Raw genomic sequence first — 21,115 nt, 5'->3', positions numbered from 1 at the left:
TTTCTTTCTTTCTTTCTTTCTTTCTTTCTTTCTTTCTTTCTTTCTTTCTTTCTTTCTTTCTTTCTTTCTTTCTTTCTTCCTCCCTCCCTTCCTCCCTCCCTTCCTTCCTTCCTCCCTTCCGCCTCCCTCCCTCCCTCTCCTCCCTCTTTCCTTCTTCTCCCTCTACCTTCCTCCCTCCCTCCCTCCCTCCCTTCCTTTCTTTTAAAGATTTATTTATTTATTTCAAAGAGAGAGCATGAACGGGAGGGGCAGAGGGAGAGGAAGAGAGAATCTCAAGCAGACTCCACACTGGGCCCCATGTGGGGCTCGATCTCACGAGCCTGAGAATACCACCTGAGCTGAAACCAAGAGCCAATGGACTGTGCCACCCAGGCGTCCCTGTGATATGTGTTAAATATGTGTGTTAGACAAGTTTTATGCAGGCATGAATTATAGTGCTATTGACCATGAATTCGAGTTTATGAATCAACTATATATATATATATATATATATATATATATATATATATATATATATAAAATAAGGTGTGTTTAAACAGAAACACACATAAAACAAGGTTATGCATTGACAGGTTGATGGAAATGTTTTGACCAGAGGCTCGCAGGAACCTAACCCTGTATTTCCCCCTAGGAGCAGTGGTTCTATATTTAATGGCTTGGTGCCAGTTTTATAGAACATAACTATCATGAATAATAAGTATCAACTCTATTTGTAACACACAGGATCTTGTGAACTCCTCACCGTGCCTCCTCCTGGCCAGTGCACCTGGCTAGCCTTAGGGTCCATACTGGAATTGAAGTGGAGGGGGTTTAATAGTTGGTCTAGTAATACATGTTCAGACTACCTTCTTCACAGGGATTGCTGGAACTCCCTTCTCTAAATGACAGGGATTCCTGACCATCTTATAATTGGGAACACTTATCGTAAGACTAAGCTCTCACACTTTGCTGTATTATCTCATGGAAGTTGCTTGTTCTCTCTGTGCCCCAGCCAGGTAGTAAAATGAGACTACTAGGGCTGACTTGAATCACAGGCAGGTCGGAGGGAAGAGTAAGTTGACCATGATGATCCCTTTGGCCATGTTACAGCCAAATAGGTTTGGACTTTTCCCCAGGCTCTATTTTGCACCTGGAAATTATAGGGTGCATCAAACAGGAGTGGATTCATGGAATCTGGGGCAGATTAATTGATGTGAGCGCTTAGTAAGAATTTCTTGGTTCTTGGGGAAGCCAGGATTATAAGAAAAATATCCGAAGGGAAGGCGAGAATAAGGCAGTCTGTCTATTGATTGCTCAGGATCTCTTGTTTAGAATTCCACAGGTAGATGTCTGACCGGGACCATCACTGTGTGTTGGAACGCCTGCTCCTGGGTTCAGATGGAGCAACTGAGCCTGGGCTAAGACGGATGATGTGTGCCAAGGAGGATTCTTTTTCATTATTATTAGTTCTTTTCTGCTTTAAATGGGGAAAGGTTCCTTGAGGTTACTAAGAGCGCTGGGGTTTCTTGCTGAGCTCTTTGGAACACGTATGAAAAATAAGGTTGAGCATTTCTCCCTATTTGGAAGTGTTCCTGGAGTCTGCTTTGTCATAATGTTAACTCAGTGGTGTCATACCCACCTTCTCATTGTGCTCTGCTTTCCGTGGCATCTTCTGAATTAGCATCAGTTTTTCTTCAAACATGGACATGTTCTCATCAGGGGGATGACACATCCGGAAATTCCGGAGGGTGTGTGTGTGTGTGCGTGTGTGTGCATATGTGTGTGCATTTACATGAGACTGTGGGGGGAAAAAAAAACTCCATGCAAATCCCAGACCAGTAGAGGTCTACCCTCCAGGACTGATCTGCCTGAGCTCTAGAACTCTAGGACACATGCTGGATCACTCCATTTGTCCTGGCAAAAGCAGTGACCATCATGGTAAACATGTCTCTGCTCTAGCTTTCCCGGGCTCCTTTGTGTCCTATCATGTTTGTAGAATCCCCCCCAGCCCCTACCCCCAAGTTGCCCAAGCCAGAAGCTTTTTTGAGCTCTTCTTTCCTCCTTCATGTCTAAGGGGTTCCTGCATTTCATCTGAGGATAGCCTACCTCCCAGATATACCCATATCCATAGGTCCCCTCCTTGGTTCCAACCTCACATAACTTTCCACTTGCCCATTTCTTAACCTTCAAACCTGTCGCCCGCTCCCCCAACCGGTTCTCTGTCTTTTCTCATCAAAGTAGTAGCCTCTTTCTGTTTAAGCCTTCTGATGACTCCTCATCACCTTCAGGGTGAGGGTGTTACTCCTGTGCGTGGTAGACTATGCTCTGTAGGTTTTGACTCCAGTGTGTCAGCCCAGTCTCCCTCTTGAGAGTACCCCAGTTTATTGGTAAATTTCAGTTTTCTTTGTCTGTGTCTGGATTGCCCTTCTGTCCATAATGCCCTTACCAGTTTTTCTGTTTGGGAAACTCCCATTTGGTTTTTAAGACCCAGCTCCAGAGTTCCACTTCTATCCTTGTGGAAGATGGCCAAGATATTTAACAACTGGTCTTTTGGGGGGCTCTGAGCCATCAGAACAGATGCCATGGAGAACTCTTGGAATGGCCTTGCCTTGATGCACAGGCAACTGGCATCTGGATTTATCTACCCTAGCAGAGTTGATCATCCTTCCTTTGTGCCCTTATTGGGGGCACATGGGGGCCCCCATTATTCACCCTGCAGTCATTCAACAAACATTTAACAATTGCCTCTTCTGTGTAGACCTTGCCTGGATCATGGGAATACAGAAGCAGACAAGATAGCATTTCTGTGCTTGGGGTGTTTGGAGTCCAGTCATGTAGCATTTTTATTACTTATGTGATTATTTTGTAGAAGACTTAGTTGCTTGGGTGATGGGGGCCTGCTCTTTCATCTCAGCATCCTGGATACCTGCCTGGCGCTTGGCACGGAGTATGCTCAGTCAGAAGTTGTTGAATGAAGGTATCTGGCTGGGATCCCCAGTGTCTGGACTCAAGTGTCAGTGTGTCAAGGTGTTAAAATAGTTCAAGGGGTTGATTGGTCATGGGGCGAAGGGCTTCCGGCAAGAGGTGTTAGATAACAGTGTTTATTTATAAAGGTATAACCCAGAGAAACACTTCATTTGTCTTCTCTGCTCCTCCTAATTCGGCTTTTTTTTTTTTTTTCCTTTATAGATCTTTTTTGAATGGAATAATGTCACCCACTCACTGGTTTTATATAGCTCCTACTGAAGTAGAACTCAACAAAAATTGTGCCTATTAATTAAAAACCCAGAATGTGGGTAGTTTTTGAACTGCTAATTAAAACTCTTACCAATCGGTTTGCCTTAGCAGTTTTAAACCTTTTTTTTTTTTTTCCTTTTTTTGAAGCTAGAAGTTTGCTTACCAGAGAAAATGACTTTAAAAAAGACAACCGCCAAGAATGATAGCATCTTGTCTTAAGAGCGGTTTCATGCACCTCCAGTGAAATTGCAGGGTCGAATAGCTTCCTAGAGCTTTGAAGGTGGCTGGTGGCCAGAGAGGATGCAAGTGGCCTCCCCGGGCCACTGCCTGCTGCCCTCCAATGATCGCTCCAGCTGCGGGTCTGCAGATGGCACGCCTGGTAGGGAAGGGCCTGAAAATGCTTTCCTCTTCAGGCTGACCAAGAAGGACAGTATCTTCCCAATGTCTGGGAGCTGCTGGGGCAGCGGTGACCTCCGAGGTTCCAGCTCATCCATGGCTGATCACCAGAGCTGCCCGTGGCCCACCGAGTGGGTTCCCCGAGGTAGATGGCAGAAGAGTCTCGAGACTCCGGATCTGCTTTCTGTTCTGCCTTCTTTTGGGGACGGGAGTTCTCTGCTGTGTCCACCAAACGCGGGCGCTTGCGTAAGATGTGGCTTTCTGGGCACGGTGCCAGAGAGCTCACACAGGACTCCCTCTTCAGCCCTAAACGGCATCCTGTGCTGACTTTTGAGGTGGGGCGGCCCGGCAGGGCTCCCCTCGTGACTGGAGTCAGAGCTCATGTGGGCTCCCTGGAGGCGGGCACGAGTGAGAGGCCCGTGGCTGCTCCAACAAGCGGCCCCATTGTATCCACCCTGGGGGGCTGCGGAGGGGCAGCTCCGCGGTGACCGCTGGGTGGCCGTGACCACTGGGTGACGGAGCCTGGGCGCGTCTGTAGGGTTTGATTGCACTGAGCCAGGGGAAGAAGCCATGTGGTGAGCATGTGCTTGGGGCCACGTTCGGGTCCACGTGCTGGCAATGTGCTTTGAGTTTGGGTTTCCTTTCTTTTTCAGAAGGTGGTTGATTCATGCAAAATGCTTAATGATGCCTGCAACGCACGGAGCAGGGATCGGATCCCCTTTGATGTGCAGGGTCTTTTTGGAGGTTCCAAAAAAAGAGTTCAAAGGTTTACTTTGGACACCACACCTCCAGCACATGTCAGAGTCAAGGCCTGGCTCCCCAGGCAGCACGCTGGAGAAAACATTTTGTGCCGGCTTCTTCCTCTCTCTGTTCTTTCTGTCCTGTGCTGAGCACAGATTTCCCGACTTCACACGGTCTCGGTGGCAGAAAGGGGAGATTGAGCAAAGGAAAATAAACGGCTCTGAGCTGTCCGAGGGGCCAGGGAAGCAAGGGTGCACTGTGGTCTTTCAGTCCCGCTGAGATTGGACCAGGAGAGCGGGGCTGATGCTTGCCTGCAGCGACAATTACTTTCTCTTACCTTGGAGCTCGGGGCTATCTGAGGCGAGCACATTCCCAGGCAGAAAAAGAGCCATCTGGATGCCCCATGTGGGTCACACTGCAGTTCTGCCTAGGTCTGGGTTAGGTTGCTGGCAGCAGGGCTGTCTTCTCTTGTCCCTTTCCTCCATGGGGTATGGGGCTCAGGGACAGGCTCTGCGAGGATGGGGGTGCGGGGTGCCGGCCAGGGTCAGGTTTGGAGGTGGCTCTATCTGGTTGGAGACTGGAGGGGGAACCATTTATCATGCTTCTGTGTCCTGAGAGGTTCCTTGTCCTTCCCATGCCCACGAGGTGCGGGCACGGGCACGGGGAATGTCCCCCCAGCTCTGCTCACAAGCCGGAGGCCGGCGGGGTGGATGGTGTAGGATTTCTGCCTGCTTTTTGAGAAAAAGCAAAGCAGATCTGCGCCTGACGGTAGATGTGGCTGTGACCTTGAAGTAGGGGGTTCGGGGAGAGCTTTTCTTCCCTCTCTCCATCTCTAATGATCAGGAGTTCTTGAGGCCCTTGGAGGAGTCACTGGTCTGGTCTGTGGGCTGTTTACGGCCAGAGGTGGATGTTTCCTCCTTGACTTGAGTGTTGTCCACAGTTTGAAACCCAGATGCCCCAATCTTCTATTCTCTTAGAGAAAAGGTACAAATCAAAGGTACAGTTCTCCAGCTCAGGGTGGGCCGAGAGAGAGCAGAATCTGGAGTGTCGCTGGACAAGGCAGGAGGAGACATGGAGGCTCCCAGGGCCCCACGGTTGGTCCTTAGAATTACAGTTTATTTCTCCCCACAGAGAGTGTAGGTCCTTGCCCCCAGCGGCCCCCAACCCTTTCAATGCTGCCGTCTCTGAGACATTACACAAGCTGTCAGCTTCCACAGTGATCTTACCACGACCTATGCAAGTCTCAAGGGGCCAGCTCTGCACCAGTTCAGCAAGTTGCAGGAATATGGACTCTTAGATTATTTTTTATGTAATTTACCTCAGGCTTTTGTATGTCTCTCCAGGTTCCCCTCATCGGTTTGCCTTTTGCCCTGTTTCCATCTTGATCGCGGGGGAATTCCGCAGGCCTCTCCCTCGTGTGTGGCTGAAAATCCTCCCTGTGTAGCCTTTTGAGTCTGTCAGGCCACGACTGAGCCCATGTCCTGCCCATAGGAAAACCCAATGACTTATTTTCTTTCTCTCCAGGGCTCGGCTCCTTGGAGATCCTCTCTGGTTTCTGAGCATACCTACCCATTTCTCTGTCCCTTCATGCTGTTCATCTTCACCAGTTTTCTCAGGTTGCCTGAAATCGGTCCTCTTCAGAGGATGTAGGTTCATTCCCCGAATCCTTTTCCTAGTCTCACATATCATATTCTGGCAGCCTTTCCCTCCACGTCAGTCTAGGATCTTATTTTCATTTTTGAACAAATGTTAGCGTTTTGTAATGTCCGCTTCTGATGGTGCTAACAACGAATGATGAATGACTCTGGGTCAGGCAGTGTGCGAAGCACCTTCATTTATCAGTAACTTTCAGAGAATGCCTGCATCGCTGTCCCATTTTTTACACCTGAAAATACTGTCACTCGACAAGTGAGACTTGTAGTAAAGTAGCAGTTGGGCACATCTTCTACCACAAAATGACTTCTGTTTGTATCACAGATGTTCCCTCTAGATGGAGGAGATGAAGGAGATTGCTCTCCAATTCACCTAATATTTAGACATGGCTCCCGTACCGCCATATAACTAGTTCGGAGATGTCATTAATCCAAAGTAATAGATAGAACTCCACTTCACGTGTGTGTGTTTTGTTTACCATTGGTCAATATTGGAGCTAGATATTACTCTTGCCTCTGGTGAACAATGAAACAATTTGATTCATTTAGAAAACAGCTCTAGACTCACTTGCCAATGACATAGAATGAGAATCAATCTATATTCCTCCTCATTTCATCAATTCATGTCCTGATTTTATTCAGGCCTGCTAATCTTCTTTTCTGGCCCTGGTGCCTGGGCAGCCAGGCCATTTGCCCAGCCCCTTTTCTCGTTTCCCAGAAAGAAATCATTCAGCATGAGGCACAGCAATGACCAATACAAGAATGCAAGGTTTGCTACTTGGGTGGCAAGAAGAGAGGTGCTAAGCAATTATCTCCAACATTAATAATGCGTGACATAGAAGGAAACTATGCAATGGCCCGGACCCACTTCCACGTGCCCTAGGACCAGAGAGGGGAAGGCATATTGGAGAGGTTGGAAATTCCAGGCCATAAAGTCAAGGGCATAAGGACATCGATAGCACACCGGGCATTTCATAATTGCAAAATTTGAGGTAGAGGAAAACTAAGTGATCTGGGGAAGGGAAAACTTATTCAAACACCGCAAAATCTTAGTTCAAATTGGGAGGCCTCTGGACCGGGCAGAGTGTTATTGATGAAGACGGGAGCCATGCGCCTGTATGCTCACCACTGATGCCACTTGGATGGCGTTTGACAAAGCACAGAGCTGTGTCATGGTATTTTTGTGTCTGTCTGGTCTTCATGGCTAGATGACACACTTCCTGAGAGCTGGATAATGTTATGTATGCCTAGGGCCGCGCAGGGCGCCTTGAGTCGAGCACATCCTCAGAAATCTGTAATCAGTACATTGATTGACATACAGTTAAAAACTCACTCGAATGAGAGACCTGAGGAAATCACAATTTAGGTGAATGCCCAGCTAAGGACTATGACATGAAAGTCCTGATCCTCTGTATTTGTTAGGGCACAGGCTAAGGTATTAAAACAGAAAGATCCCAAAACACAGTGATATAAACAGGATAGAAGTTTCTTCTTCTCTTATGTAACAATCCAGAGGTCAGCAGACAGGCTGGAGGCAAGGCAGTGGCTAGAGCTGCACTCAGCAGGAAGGAGCAAAAGAGCCAGGACTGTGACCTGTGGCAGGGCTCATAGTCTAGTGCTTACATCCCATTGGCTACAGCTTGATCACATGGCCACCAAAGCTGCAAGGGGGGTTGGGAAATGTAGTCTCCAGCTGACGGGCTAGGCCCAGGTACAATTTAGGAGTTGAGTTATTAAAATGGGGAGAATGAATATCGGTGGACAAATAGCCTCTGATAGTCCCTAAGCTAAATTTTCCCTAAGCGCCTTCCTTCCCTCCCCTTCCCTGCCTAGCCCTCCTCTCCCTTTCCCTTTCTTTCCTTTCTTCCTTTGAAAGGGGGCTAATGTTATCCTCATAAGCAAATGAAATGACCCTGCCAAAACATGCCCTGTGGTTGACCCATTTAATACTCCCAATCTGGGAGAATGTCAGGGAAGGAGCCTGTTGTCAACTGGAAAGAACTGCTCCCCTGCCCCCCCCCCCCCCGGTGGAGGCTGGGGTGTGTGACAGAAAACATGTGGCCTCTGGAGGAAGCAGGCTTGGTTTTCTGAGCTGGGCTGTCCCAACCTATGGAGCACAGACAAAGCCAAGGATGGAAAGACAGGTCAAGCTCCAGGGTGTAGGGAGAATGGAAAGTGTGGACACTCAGGGAAGATGGAAGGCCTCCCTCAGAGGCCAAGGCAGGGAGCCTAGGGAAACTGGACACAGTGACAGATGGATGTAGAAGGAGATTCTTGCTTCTAGGCTGGATATGCCAGCCAGACAGGGGGAGGGAGGTGGGAGGAGGGAAAGTCCCCAGGAAGTGGCACATTGTGATAAAAGTGGTTTTAAAAGCTTACACACTTGAACCTGTTTATCTCTGATCTGTTTTCCTGGAGATCGTCTTAGAAGCACAGCCACTGTCTCTTCCGTCCTCCTTTCCTCCTCTTCTCTCTCCCTCCTTGCCTCTCTCCTTTCCTCCCCTTATAACAGACATTAATTTAACCCTTATTCCTTACCAGATACTACCCCAGGAGTTGGGGAAAACAACCACGAACCACCATTTTAAAATTCTAGTGGAAGAGACAAATTATTCATGGCCAATTACTGGCCAAACATCTTCGTTCTCTGGGGCAAGTCTATTCCTGGCCTTCCCTTGCTACGCCCCTAACAGGGCAGCTCGAGGTGGCATTGGTGTGGTGATCAGTGGGGTGATTCATTCTCTTCCAAGGAGGTTTCAGGGAGCAGAAGCAGTGGCTGCTGAATATTATTTGTAAACCACCCATAACCCTGTAGATGTTGACTGTATAGAACTATACCCAGAATCTGAACTCTACTCCTCTGGAGGCATATTAGAGACAGAGACAGAGTGAGATGATGAAATCCCCTGAGGGGTACAGAGGCAAACCCTCAGAGAGGCAAAAGGTGTTTGCCCCAGAGAACTGAAGTCTTCTTGGTTGGTTGTTGGGAAAACATCATAAATGGATACGGCATTGCGCAAAGTATTAAAGCTTGAGGAGAGCTGCCAAATACATCGTGTTCAGTACTTAATCCTCTTGGTTTTTAGGATGATGTTTTACCCATTTTAAAACTAGTGCATGCACAATTTCAGAAATGTGAAATTACTCTGTATTCAACTTATGATTCCCCAATACATTTTGTAAATTGATCTGGCACTGCTGAGATCTCTTTGTGGCAAAATTAAAGGAGTTTTAGATTTTGACTTAGATTTTCAGGTGACTTGAGTGTGAATCCCGTATTTGAGGTTTTTCAGCCACAGTGTTAATCTATACAAGGAGGATAATAGTAGCCAATTTAGACAGGTTGTGGGGATCAAATGTGTTGTGGGAAAACACCCCATCAACTGTCAAGTATTGTACGGATGTTAGATTTTATTATGCCTATTCTATTACTAAGTGTAAGTTTACTTGAAATAACTTTGAATGGCCTGATATCAACTTGGCCGTTTTGAAGCTTAACCACTAATCACATAAAACTACAAAAATAATTGTAATGGTTGGATTGGGGCTCTACAAATCTCTGCCCAGATGCCTTTGGATACAACACAAGCTTTCTAAAGTATTTGGAATTGTCTTTAGATATCTTCATGGTTCATTTTCTTTCTCAAAGTATAAGACATAGGAGATTGTTTCAGTGATAAAATACATTTTATAACTAGAAAAAAAAAATCTCTATCCAGTGATGGTGAAAATACCAGGAAAGATTCCTGGCTCACAGTACCTCTGTGTGACTTCCTCCTTTTCCCTCGATGAGAGGCCAACTTTTAGAAATCTTGTATTTGGGTGGCAATATTTTATTTTATTTGTTTATTTATTTATTTTTAAAGATTTTATTTATTTGACAGAGAGAGACACAGTGAGAGAGAGAACACAAGCGGGGGAGTGGGAGAGGGAAAAGCAGGCTTCCCGTGGAGCAGGGAGCCTGATGTGGGGCTCTATCCCAGGACCCTGGGATCAGGACCTGAACTGAAAGCAGCCACTTAACTGACTGAGCCACCCAGGCACCCCTGGGTGGCAATATTTTAAAAACGGAGTATCATGTTACCAAGATTGACTCATTTGGAGGAGTTGCCCACGGCATTATGACGTTATCTACAGAATAATTCCAAGATGAGAAGAAACCTATGATCCATAGAAAAATCAATACAAAAGGCCCTTCCTTTGAACTTTTCTTATGACTGTCCCCCAGAGCTGGTGAGATAGAGCAATGAGAGTCTGAAAGCCATGAGTATATATCCCTGGACAAATGTGGCCTGGACAAATGGCTCATCTCTTCTCCGTGTGAAGTTCTCTGTCAATGGGAAGCCCACTGCTGGATTCTTACCCAACATGGCTGCTCTTTGGGGGTGCTTCGGGGGCATTCAAGGGTGGATTGTTGTTTAATACCACCTGGTTTTGGTTTACACACAGCAGAGGAATGTAGATGTTGACCGTATCGAGCTATACCCAGAATCTGAAACCACGGAGGAGCTGAAAAGAGACATATTTCAAACCCTGGAGTATACAAGGAAGAGCTCCTTGCAGCCCACACCTTCTAGAAAGTGTGGACTTTCTAGATATGGACTGAATATATGGAAAATATATCCATATGGAAAATATAATCCATATGAAAATATGGACTGAAAACCAATAATCCTTATTGTGTCAGGTAGAAAGCTACGCCCTGGGAGCCAGATGAGAACTCTTCCTGCCACTAAAGTATTATTTATTCCCTTTATAAGATACCCAGTTTTTTTCCGAAGAGCTGACCCATTAAGTAAGATAAAACAAAGTCAGCTCTATTATCTTGCAAATTGGTCTGTTCCAATGACAGCAGACAATGACAGAGAGAAATTGCTAGGAGCTATAGACGTTCTAGTTATTATTATAAAATAGGACTACGGTTTTCATGGGATTGCTAAATGAAGGAATCATTCTCACAGTAGAGTCTGGACATCAAATCTGTCCTACTTCTATGGAATGCCACAGATTACCTTTTAAACAGGCGGGACTTTTAATACTCACCTGATAGACGGCTAGTGAAGACTGCAAAATGGGGCGGGGGGGATGTGTGATTCATTTCTGCTTGGGGTATTAGCCAGGTGGTCAAAGGTAGAGGTCATAGGAGTCTGGAGAGAGACACCACAATCGGCTTAGTTCCTCAGGCAAAGATCAGGCTGGTCACAGTACAGTTATTTGGTTTCTGACCTGCTTGGTGGAGCAAAACCACTTGCTCTTAGTTCCAAGAAAACCAACCACTAAACTGAGAACCACCTCAGGTTTCAGGTGAAACCGCCCGAGTGTTGCCCAGGGGCTCATGAAACTGACCTTATTTCTTGCCTTTCTGCTCCCTGACTTGCCTGTCCTGGGTTCTGCTCTGTCTTTCACTCTGGTACAAGAGCAAATATCCTCTGGCTTTGAGGTCACCCCACCCATGGTTTGACATATTTATACCTATTTCTTGAAAATGCAAAGCACCTGTGATAAAAACATAGCTCAGGAGTGGGAGTACCTTCAACCCACAGCTCACAAAACACGTTTCTTGGTGCTTTTTGCCAATGAACAACAGTTCAGCTCTGCTACCTCCACTGTGACCCATGTAGAATAAACCTCAGGGTTCATTTTCTAGTCTATTCTCTTCGCCTTTAAAGAAGGGGAGGTAAGAGTTTAAAGGGACTTGCAAGGCCACAGCTGGTCAGCAGCTGAACTGCTAGAACTCCGTTTCCCTCATCTTTGGTGTGACCCGAATCCCCCCGGAGCACAATCCCAAATCCAGTGTGAGCGATACCCTTGGGGAGGAGTCAGGACTCCCTTTCAAGGCCATGACCCTGGGATTGTGGCCTTTTTCTCCTTTCTCCTTTTCGGGATGGCCACCCAATGTCACTGAGCCTGTTTCCTGAAGCCTTCAAAAGGAGAACCCCTCACAAATTTCTGAGGTTGGCCCAATGTTCATTATGAACTAATGGATATAAAGTGTCCTTTGTAATTTTGAAGCAGTCTGCTGGTCTAAGGTGTGATTCTATAAATATCTACCCCATAACATCATTAATCCACTTTTTTCTTTCTGTTGGCCTAGAGCACCTTAATCCTGAGGTTGGCTTTAATTAATTCCAGGTGTATGATTAATATGTTAATGGCGCCCTCCCTCAGCCCTCAGCACCTCTTTGTGCGACAATTTCTCGGACTTCAATTGTGCTCTGTGCTCTCAAGCTCAGCAGGGCTTTTGTGGAGGGAGGGTATCTTTACCACAGTTTGAAAATCCCCATTCCAGCAACAGATAAACCAAAGGATTGGTCATTTTGGCTGCGAATTGATTCCAGAGACCCGTGAACACGGAGCTCCGCTAGTATATAGGGAACGGCTCACGTTACAAAAATTCAGATGAATGTGCAACATCCCAGGAAATCAACTGTTGTTTAAAATCGGGAGAAGCGTGGTGTTAGCCTACGACCGTGGGGGAATTTTAGGAATGAATGAGGATGAGCAGCGGTCCTTGGCAGGGGCAGGGAAAGAGTTTATCATGGCCTTAGTGAGCAAGGACAAAGTGAGATCTTTGACAAAGAGAAAAATTTGAAATCAATTCGTGTAATTGGTGTATGTGGCCCAAGTTCAACCTCAGCGGCTCCTTCCTTCAAATCCCTTCCGCTGTCAGAGCCGGGAGGGAGTGGGGTACCTCGCTGGCTCTGGAGCTATCCGCTAGGGCATCTATAGGCAAAGGCAAATAAGAAAATGAAGAAAAGTTCTTGTTGCAAGAGATTCTTTCAGAATGCAGGCCCACATGTCTGCTTTTGTCTTTGTTATTTTGCTCTGTGAGGATTTTCTCAGTCTCTGTGTGTCTGGCTTGATGGATAATCTTTCCAACGTGGAGGAATATTTTAGACTGGAACAATGGTATCTTAGGCCTTAGAAAAGCTTGAAGAATTCATTTTTCATACCTGCTGCAATGTGTTAATGACTGAAGGTTACAGAAAACACGAAATATTTGAATCTCCTGGATACGGAAAGTTAGCGAAAATGCTTCATGCCATTTTCCATTGCTGTTCCAAGATCACATCTGTTTGGAACTGAACCATGGCATGTGTGCTGGGGAACCTGTATGAAATTAACTTTTATAGCTGCCTTTACAAGCAGGATCTTTTATTGTCTACAAGTTGGCTGGGATTCAGGAAGTTCCCAAAATGATTTATTGTCATATGTGCCTATTCTGTGGTGGCTGATGAAACTGATATATGATTGAACATATGCAGTCATTCTGGCTAGAGACAACAGATCATCGAAGCCTTTTATCCAAAAGATCGGAGAATTCACATTGTGGAAGGCAAAAAAAAAAAAAAAAAAAAAGTCGAGTATTTTGTTTTAAGTGAAGTAATTACTTGCAGGAGCAAAACATTTGTTACCAATCCTATGGTTCTTTTCTGTTTGCCAACATAGTAAAAACTTATTAGAGTCTAGAATACATTCTTTAACTAAATACTGAAGGTACTATTTCCCCGTAAATGTTGAGTCGCGTTCCTCTAATATCTGGGATGGTTACTTTTGTTTATGAGACCGTGATATTAAGAATCAAAGATCATGGACTTAAATTTCTTTCATGTTATTTAAGGCAAAACCCCCACATCTCTTCTAGTTTAACAGAGGGGCCCCTTTAGTCCAAGCACTCATCTTTCATATGGTTGCAAGAGGAATTTGGTGGAATGAGGGTTGATAACAATGGAGTCTCTCTTTCCTGGTTAAAACCCTGAGAAGCACGTTTTTCTGCTAATGAATCAGAACTTCCATACATGAAGGACAGCACGGTGAGCCCATCAATGAGAACAAGAACGACACCGCATTTGACTCAAGTAGGACATGGGAAAGAAAAAGATTAAATATAATTCTAGGATCTGCACTTACAGCACATGAAATATTTAATCCTGTGGCAAAATCTGGAGTTTCTGGATTCGGTGTGTACTCCCTCAGCCAGAGAGCTAACTGAAGCATTCATATTTCAATTGGAAGCGGGTAGTCAAAGATCTGGGAGTTTCAGACGGATTTGGAAATGTTAACCAGTGGGAAGATTTAGATCCAGTTTTCAAGCTACAGTGGCGGTTGAAAACACTTGATGTATAGAGTCAGTGGAAAACAAAACAAAACAAAATCCTTAGGTTTTATATAAACATTGTCCACAGGGTCATCCATAAGACAAAGGTGGTGATAGTTATTCCGGATAGAATTGGAGACAGTAGATGCCCACTTCTGGGGGGCAGAATTTGGAGCCTGGTTCTGAGATTCTTGCCTGGTCTACACTAATCCTCTTTATTCCAGAGGCGGTTTTTTTTTCTTCTTTAAAATGACAGTGATTTATGTGCTTACCACCTTGCTCATCTTCATAAAGAATGCAGGTATCAATAGATATCATTGAATTCCTACAAATAGAAGAATAGAAACTGAATTTAAGGGTGTTAGCGGCATTGATTACGAAACTCTTTAATCCCGAAGAATCTGGCATTCTGTTTCTGTCTACGAGCCGACTGTGGAATCAGAGTGAGTCCCGGTTGAGTAAGACCCTCGCTCGGTTGCTTTCGGAGTTCGCTTTCACTCACCTTAATCTGCTAGGCTTGATGGTTTGACAGAGCTATGTGTTAATGAACTTATTTCCCAGACAGGTGAGTTAGCTTCAAATAGTGAAGTAATCGTTCCTAATTGTGGACAACTGCTAACAACATTCCTGCACCAAGATGGATCATGCACGGCACACTCTTCACTTGAGGCTGCAAGCAAACCATTCCAGGTCCACGTCTCCGTGTCAGGAGCATGTCTTTGCTTATGAGGAAGGATCACACATTTTCAAGGGGCTTGGAAACAGTCGAATGTGGGTAATGTTAATTTGGTGTAAAACTTCAAGTGGCATATTACTAATGCCAAAGAACAAAGCAATCGAGGATCTGGTAACTAATTACTAACAGCACTGTCACTATTTTATGTAAGTGTGAACAAGAATCATATGTTTCTTATAGTTCATCTTTGTTGATGTACTTAGCGTCACTGGTAAGAGTGTGATAATGAGCAGCTAGTTGATCAGGGAGAACGGCTGTGGCCACTTCTCAATAGCAGCATTTTGTACCCGTGCCCAGAGGCCCTGGGGGCAGTGAACATTCTTTAAATAAATGAAGTGGTTTAGTAGTTGTTGTGATTTAAAAGCACTATCACAGACTTGAATTAGGAGACCCTGTCATCATAATCTGAGCCTAATGACACTGTGATTCGGTGTTGCAGGAAGCTGCGGAGCCTCCCCGATGGAGAAGTCTAGACGCCGCCGTGTGACTCTGGCTTCCCTGGGAGCCTGAGGTCTGGCTGTGAAGTAGAATGAGTAGATATTGGTGAGTATGAGGCAACTACATTAATTCAGGGATTCCGGGAAGAGACAGGGACGTTAATATTTATTCGAGATCCAGTGAGCAACTGCGGAAACCTAGGTTGTTTTTTATTTTATTTTATTTTATTTTATTTTATTTTATTTTATTTTATTTTATTTGTTTTTTAAATGAGCCTTTTATTTGAGAATACTGAGAAGATGTATCTGATGACCTTGTGAGGACAAAGAGGACCTGCGCCAAAAACTGGGTGACTGCGCATTGAAAGAACCTCTGACCAAGGGCTAAGGGTTTGTGTGTTAACATATAAAAAGGGATGCTGAAGACATGAAGGCAGAGTCATTTAAAGGACAGAATTCAGAATCACAGAATCCTAAAATGTAGAGCTGGAAGGGATGGGAGGGTAACTGTCTCATCTCCTGTCAGGTAGTCCGTGATGCAACGAAAGCCTGATGAGGTCGCCATCTTGTAGTAAGAAAATCAGACTCAGGATCCGCTTCCTAACTCCTCATCCCATATGCTCTTCAGAGCATCAATTCCTTAAGAAAATCCAACTGCTCCTCCAGCCTCGAGGCCCATCCTCATCAGGAAAGCACTGAACTGTAATTTCATTGCTGGGTAGGTCTGTCTCTAGATAACTGGTCTGGCCAGACACATTTCACTCCTCCTTGCAAATCAGTAAGTTTACTCTCTGGTTATGTATCAATCTCATGTGCCCCTGGTTAGTCTGAGTTACTTCCTAGGGCCACTGGATCGGGAATCAGGAAGTGTGCACTCTGGTCTCATTTCTGTCAAGTCAGGTAACCTCTCAGGTCTGTTCTCTGATTTGTAATGTTAGAAAATGATTGGGTGATATCTAGGGGCTCTCTTGGCTCCAAACTGCTAAGATGCTAAACACATTTGAAGGAGAGACAATGGGGCCCATCTCCTGGGCAGGACAGTGACCATCTTTTTTTTTTTAAAATACTGTATTTATTTATTTGAGAGAGATAGTGCACAAGCATAAGCCAGGGGAGGGGCAGAGGGAGAGGGAGAAGCAGACTCCCCCCCTGAGCAGGGAGCTCAACGTGGGTGAGTCTCGATCCCAGGACCCTGAGATCATGACCTGAGCTGAAGGCAGACGCTTAACCGACTGAGCCACCCGGGCGCCCCTGGTGACCGTCTTTTTATACATACATAGGCACCGTGAGTTCCAAAAGGGAGGGTGGGTATGAACTGTTAGTGGAGGAGGATGGACCCGGGTGGCTTGACAATACTAGCAAGCAAAATTGTGAAAGACCTAAGTGGTCTTTGGACTAAATGATGTTTAGATGAAAGGGATGAGCAATGAACCCAGGTAAACAGAGAATCTCAATTAAGCTCATTGAGAGTCCATTGGCTGAGGATGTGGTAGAAACCAGATCTTTGATTTTCTCCTAGTGTGCTCTAATAATAATATCGTAGGAACAAAATGATTCTAAGATCATGTAAGTTTTTATTTTTATTTTTTAAAAGATTTTATTTATTTTGAGAGAGAGAGAGCACGCGAGCACATGAGCGAGGTGGGAGTGGGGGGGACAGAGGCAGAAGCAAACTCCCCGCTGAGCACAGAGCTGGAGTGGGGCTCGATCCCAGGACCCCAAGATCATGACCTGAGCTGAAGTCAGATGCTTAACCGACTGAGCCACCCAGGTGCCCCAGATCACATAAGTTTTTTAAAATATTGGGAAAACAAAATTAAATGGATTTGTTTATGAAAGACTTCTCATTACCTTTAACAGGACAAAATGCTTTGGGAGTATCTGAGGTGCAGAATTTCCCAGATTCTTCTGTCCATGGAACACGTTGTTTTCTGGCACATTTCTGGGGAAATGTTGTCTGAGAACAGACGTGGGGAGAGGGTAGTTCAGAGTGAGAGCTTTAGCACTTAGAGAGGCTCTGGATCAAAAGCTGAAGGGTGAGAAGCAAGCACCCAAGTAGGATCTTCTTCTGGCACCCGTGCAGGCTCAGAGCACTTCTGAGTCTGGGCCTGGAAACTATCAGGTGGAATCTATGGGAGAAGTCGTAACCTTGAAATAAAGTACACGCTTTCTAAAAGGAGAGAGTGGGCAAACAATAACTCTAGACTGTCTAATGCTTTCAATTAGACCAGACTGGTTGTATTACTTAAAGGGTTTCTAGTTATTTCCTGGCTTGTAAATGGTGTACGCAGCAGAAGGCTCTCATACTGAAGCAGAGACGGATTTTTATATGATTTTTTGGGGTTTTGTTTTGCAAAGATTAATTTGCAGTGCACAGTTTGAGCAAAAGGGGACGGGTTAGAGCCTGGGACAAAGTCCTAGATAAAGATGCATGCCATCTCATTGTTGTAGGGACCTGGAGTTCTCATTTTCTTTGCATATATACCCGGAAGTGGGCTTGCTGGGTCACGTGCTGGAGTTCTTAACTGGATGGAGGTCCATAGATATGTATCAGAGGATTAGTGGATGCATGTGCACAATTTTGTGGGGATATGCACACCTACTGTTGTTGTTGTTGTTGCTTTTTTTTTTTTTTTGGAACAGTGTAAATGACTTTTATCAAATTCTCAAAACAGTTTATAATATCAAAAGCAGTCAACAATGCCTTACCGGAGCTCATTTTGCAGGGGGAAGAAACTGAAGCTCAGAGAGAGAAAATATTTTACGGGATGTCAGCGTATTGTTTTATCTTTGGTTGCTGGCAGTGAAGTTCACCTGTGAATGGATAAGCAATAGGTAAAATGGAGAATCCAATGAGTGAGGCTTGACCATAGGTTTTGAGGTCACCCTGGTGCCTAGATTGACGTAGGCTTTGAAATGTACATTATAGTTCCCATTTTATAGGCAGAACATGGACCATACAGATTATTCAGACTGACCTACAACTTGAATATTTTGCTAGAAACCCTGAGTCTTGACTCCCATAAGAAATTACTCATAATTAATTTGTTGCCTGTTCCGTATATCTAAAAACAAAACAAAACAAATGAATTTTGGTTTTAAACATGCCATAATCAGGAAAGATTTTCTCTGTGCTCAGTATCACACTGTGCTTTTGCCTTGAATATCACGAAGATTTTGAACTCAAAAGGGTTTTCATTTTACCTTTTAGAAACATGGTCTAATTTATCTGCATGATTGCATTTTAATTAGCACTCCCATTGCCTATTTAAACATGCAAAGATATAAAACGAGCCAACCAAATAGGAAGACATATAGCCGAGGTGTTTGCTACTGTGCTGTTATTGAGCAGCGCCTAGGGATAAACCCTGTACCAGACTCGAATTTAATAGTGTGAACTGGTTCAAAATAAACCCATTTGTATGCACAATATTTTACATAAGGGTTAAGCTGCCTTAGCAATTGTTGATAATTATGGATCCTGGCACAGCTCGGAAGATCTCCAAACATTCTTGGGAAGTAAATCAGCCATTCCCACAATTTAAAACCAAATGTGTAAAGAGTTTCATAAGGGGCATTTTTACACAAGTCTTGGGAGGTTAGGTGATGACCCTTGGAAACATAAACCGCATCAGAGTCTCGCCTGTGTGCATGTTGTTGTGGGTGGGGAGGGCAGGGGAAGGATGCAAACCACAGGACCGGACTTCATTTGGGGGTGAGGTTTCAACTCTCTTTACAGCCTAGCACGAGGCAGTGGGTCCGCATGGGGTTTGCTCCTGTTCTGTGAGCCCCTGCTTTAGCAAAATTCTGAATCAGGCTATTCAGCTCAGAAATGCAGGCCAAGTAAAGAGAATTTGTCCTGCGGGACCCAACCTTGGAAGCCCTAGCTTCCAACAACTTTTTAACTAAGACCTCTGTGGGTCTGCATCCTTTGGCCTTGTAAGCAGTGGGGTCAAGTGAGCTGTAGCTTGGGCTTCAGGCCGGTGCGCCATGATTATCCAGCAGCAATCTGGTTTCAAAAATCGCTTGATAATTGGTTCAAATAGGAGTCTATGAATATTTCCCCAAATATCTGATATACGAGAAAATGAAATATTTATTGTTCCATGTCTTTTTTTTTTTTTAAAGATTTTATTTATTTATTTGACAGAGAGAGACATAGTGAGAGCAGGGACACAAGCAGGGGGAGTGGGAGAGGGAGAAGCAGGCTTCCCGCGGAGCAGGGAGCCCGATGCGGGGCTCAATCCCAGGACCCTGGGATCATGACCTGAGCTGAAGGCAGACGCCTAATGACTGAGCCACCCAGGCGCCCTTATTGTTACAAGTTTGGCTCCATTACCAGTTACTCAGCTAAAGCTTGGATTCATTGAAATGAGTATCTTACCCTCCTCATTAGTCACATGGTGACCACGAGTCTCCAGAGACAAACGACCTCTCTATGTAGCTGTGAAGGAGAAACTGAAGCAAGCTTAGAACTCATAGCTCTAAAGCAACACGCGGTTGTTTAGCAGCTCTGGGATAATTTTCTTTTGACATCTCACTGAACCGAAGGGCAGAACTATTATTTTTTGGTGGGGTTCAAAATCATGCTTCTTGCAAAGCAGGACATTTCCATCTTTGTAATAATCGATCATTAGGAGGTCCATGGAAAAGAATTCTGTAATGAAATCTCAGTTAATAATTGTAGATGTCTAGAGTGTTCTGGGCCCTAGGTGTAATAAACAGTCAGAGAGACTTGACCTCTGAACTCTTAATGCCTAAACAATGCATCTCCAGCTCAATAACTGACATCATTGATGGCCAGGGCCCCAGCTGATGGCTTACTTCTCCTCTCCCAACACATTCCTCTTAAAAGGGAGGTGGGGGTGGGGGTGTGGACAACAAAACAAGGATGCCGAGCCAGAGTCTTTCTCCATTTAGACTCTTCGCCATGGTGCTGACAAGTAAGAGTGAAAGCGCACAGACTTCCTGCTCTTTCTCATTAAACCCATTAAGCCCTCTATGGTAAACAGGCAGGCTGTTGTTTTTGTTTCATTTTCCTCCCTCCCCTACATGTTCAAAGCCTTGTGAGTCCCACAAGGGCAGCCATCATTCTCCCAGAGTACAACCTGCACATGGCGGGGTTACAATGGGAGAGGGAGGCCGGCTGCAGTTCCTTTGAGACTCAGACGATTTCCTCGAAGCAGCTATCCCTGCAGAGGTACCCAGGGCGGACAGGTGGAGCAGGCTCTCCGGAGCTGATCTGCAGGACCATGTTTTTGCAAGTGTCATGGAGCAGAGGTTAAGGAGGCTGGGGCAGAGTGCTCACTGGTTCCCATGGCTCTGCCCTCTGCTTGAGAACCGTGCAGAGTGAGTGGAGACGTAGGTCAGAGTGGTACCTGCCTCTGCCTGGCAAGGACCTTTAGGACTTTGTTAGACCCTCAACGCCTACTTCCACCTCCTTCGCTGCTGGCGCGACCCCCGAATCCCCATCCTTGGTGGCATTTCTCAGGCTTGGACGAGGGGGGAAGGGAGAGGGTTGTAAGAACCAGATAAAATGTCTCCTATTTATCGATGAACCCACTAATTGTGAGGACCTTGGTTCGAGAATCTCCATAGCTCTTTATTTCTTTCCTGTTCACTATATTCCCCTAAAACCTGGGTTGGATTACCAGGAATTTTTATCATTTTACATAAGTCACTTGCTGTGAGGTAATAGATAAAATATATACTGGGCTCTGCCCCGGGTTCCTGGCACAGAGCTCCCCAAGCCCTTGTAATTTCCTAAGTGATAAGAGCACTGGGAGCATCTTTTGTTCTAATATCTGGTCTTTGACCCCTGTTTCTGACACAGAGTTCC

The sequence above is a fragment of the Phoca vitulina genome, unplaced genomic scaffold (genome assembly GCF_004348235.1).
Source record: "Phoca vitulina isolate PV1807 unplaced genomic scaffold, GSC_HSeal_1.0 scaffold31, whole genome shotgun sequence".
NCBI classification, from domain to species: Eukaryota; Metazoa; Chordata; class Mammalia; order Carnivora; family Phocidae; genus Phoca; species Phoca vitulina.
Note: the sequence above shows the minus strand (reverse complement) of the source record.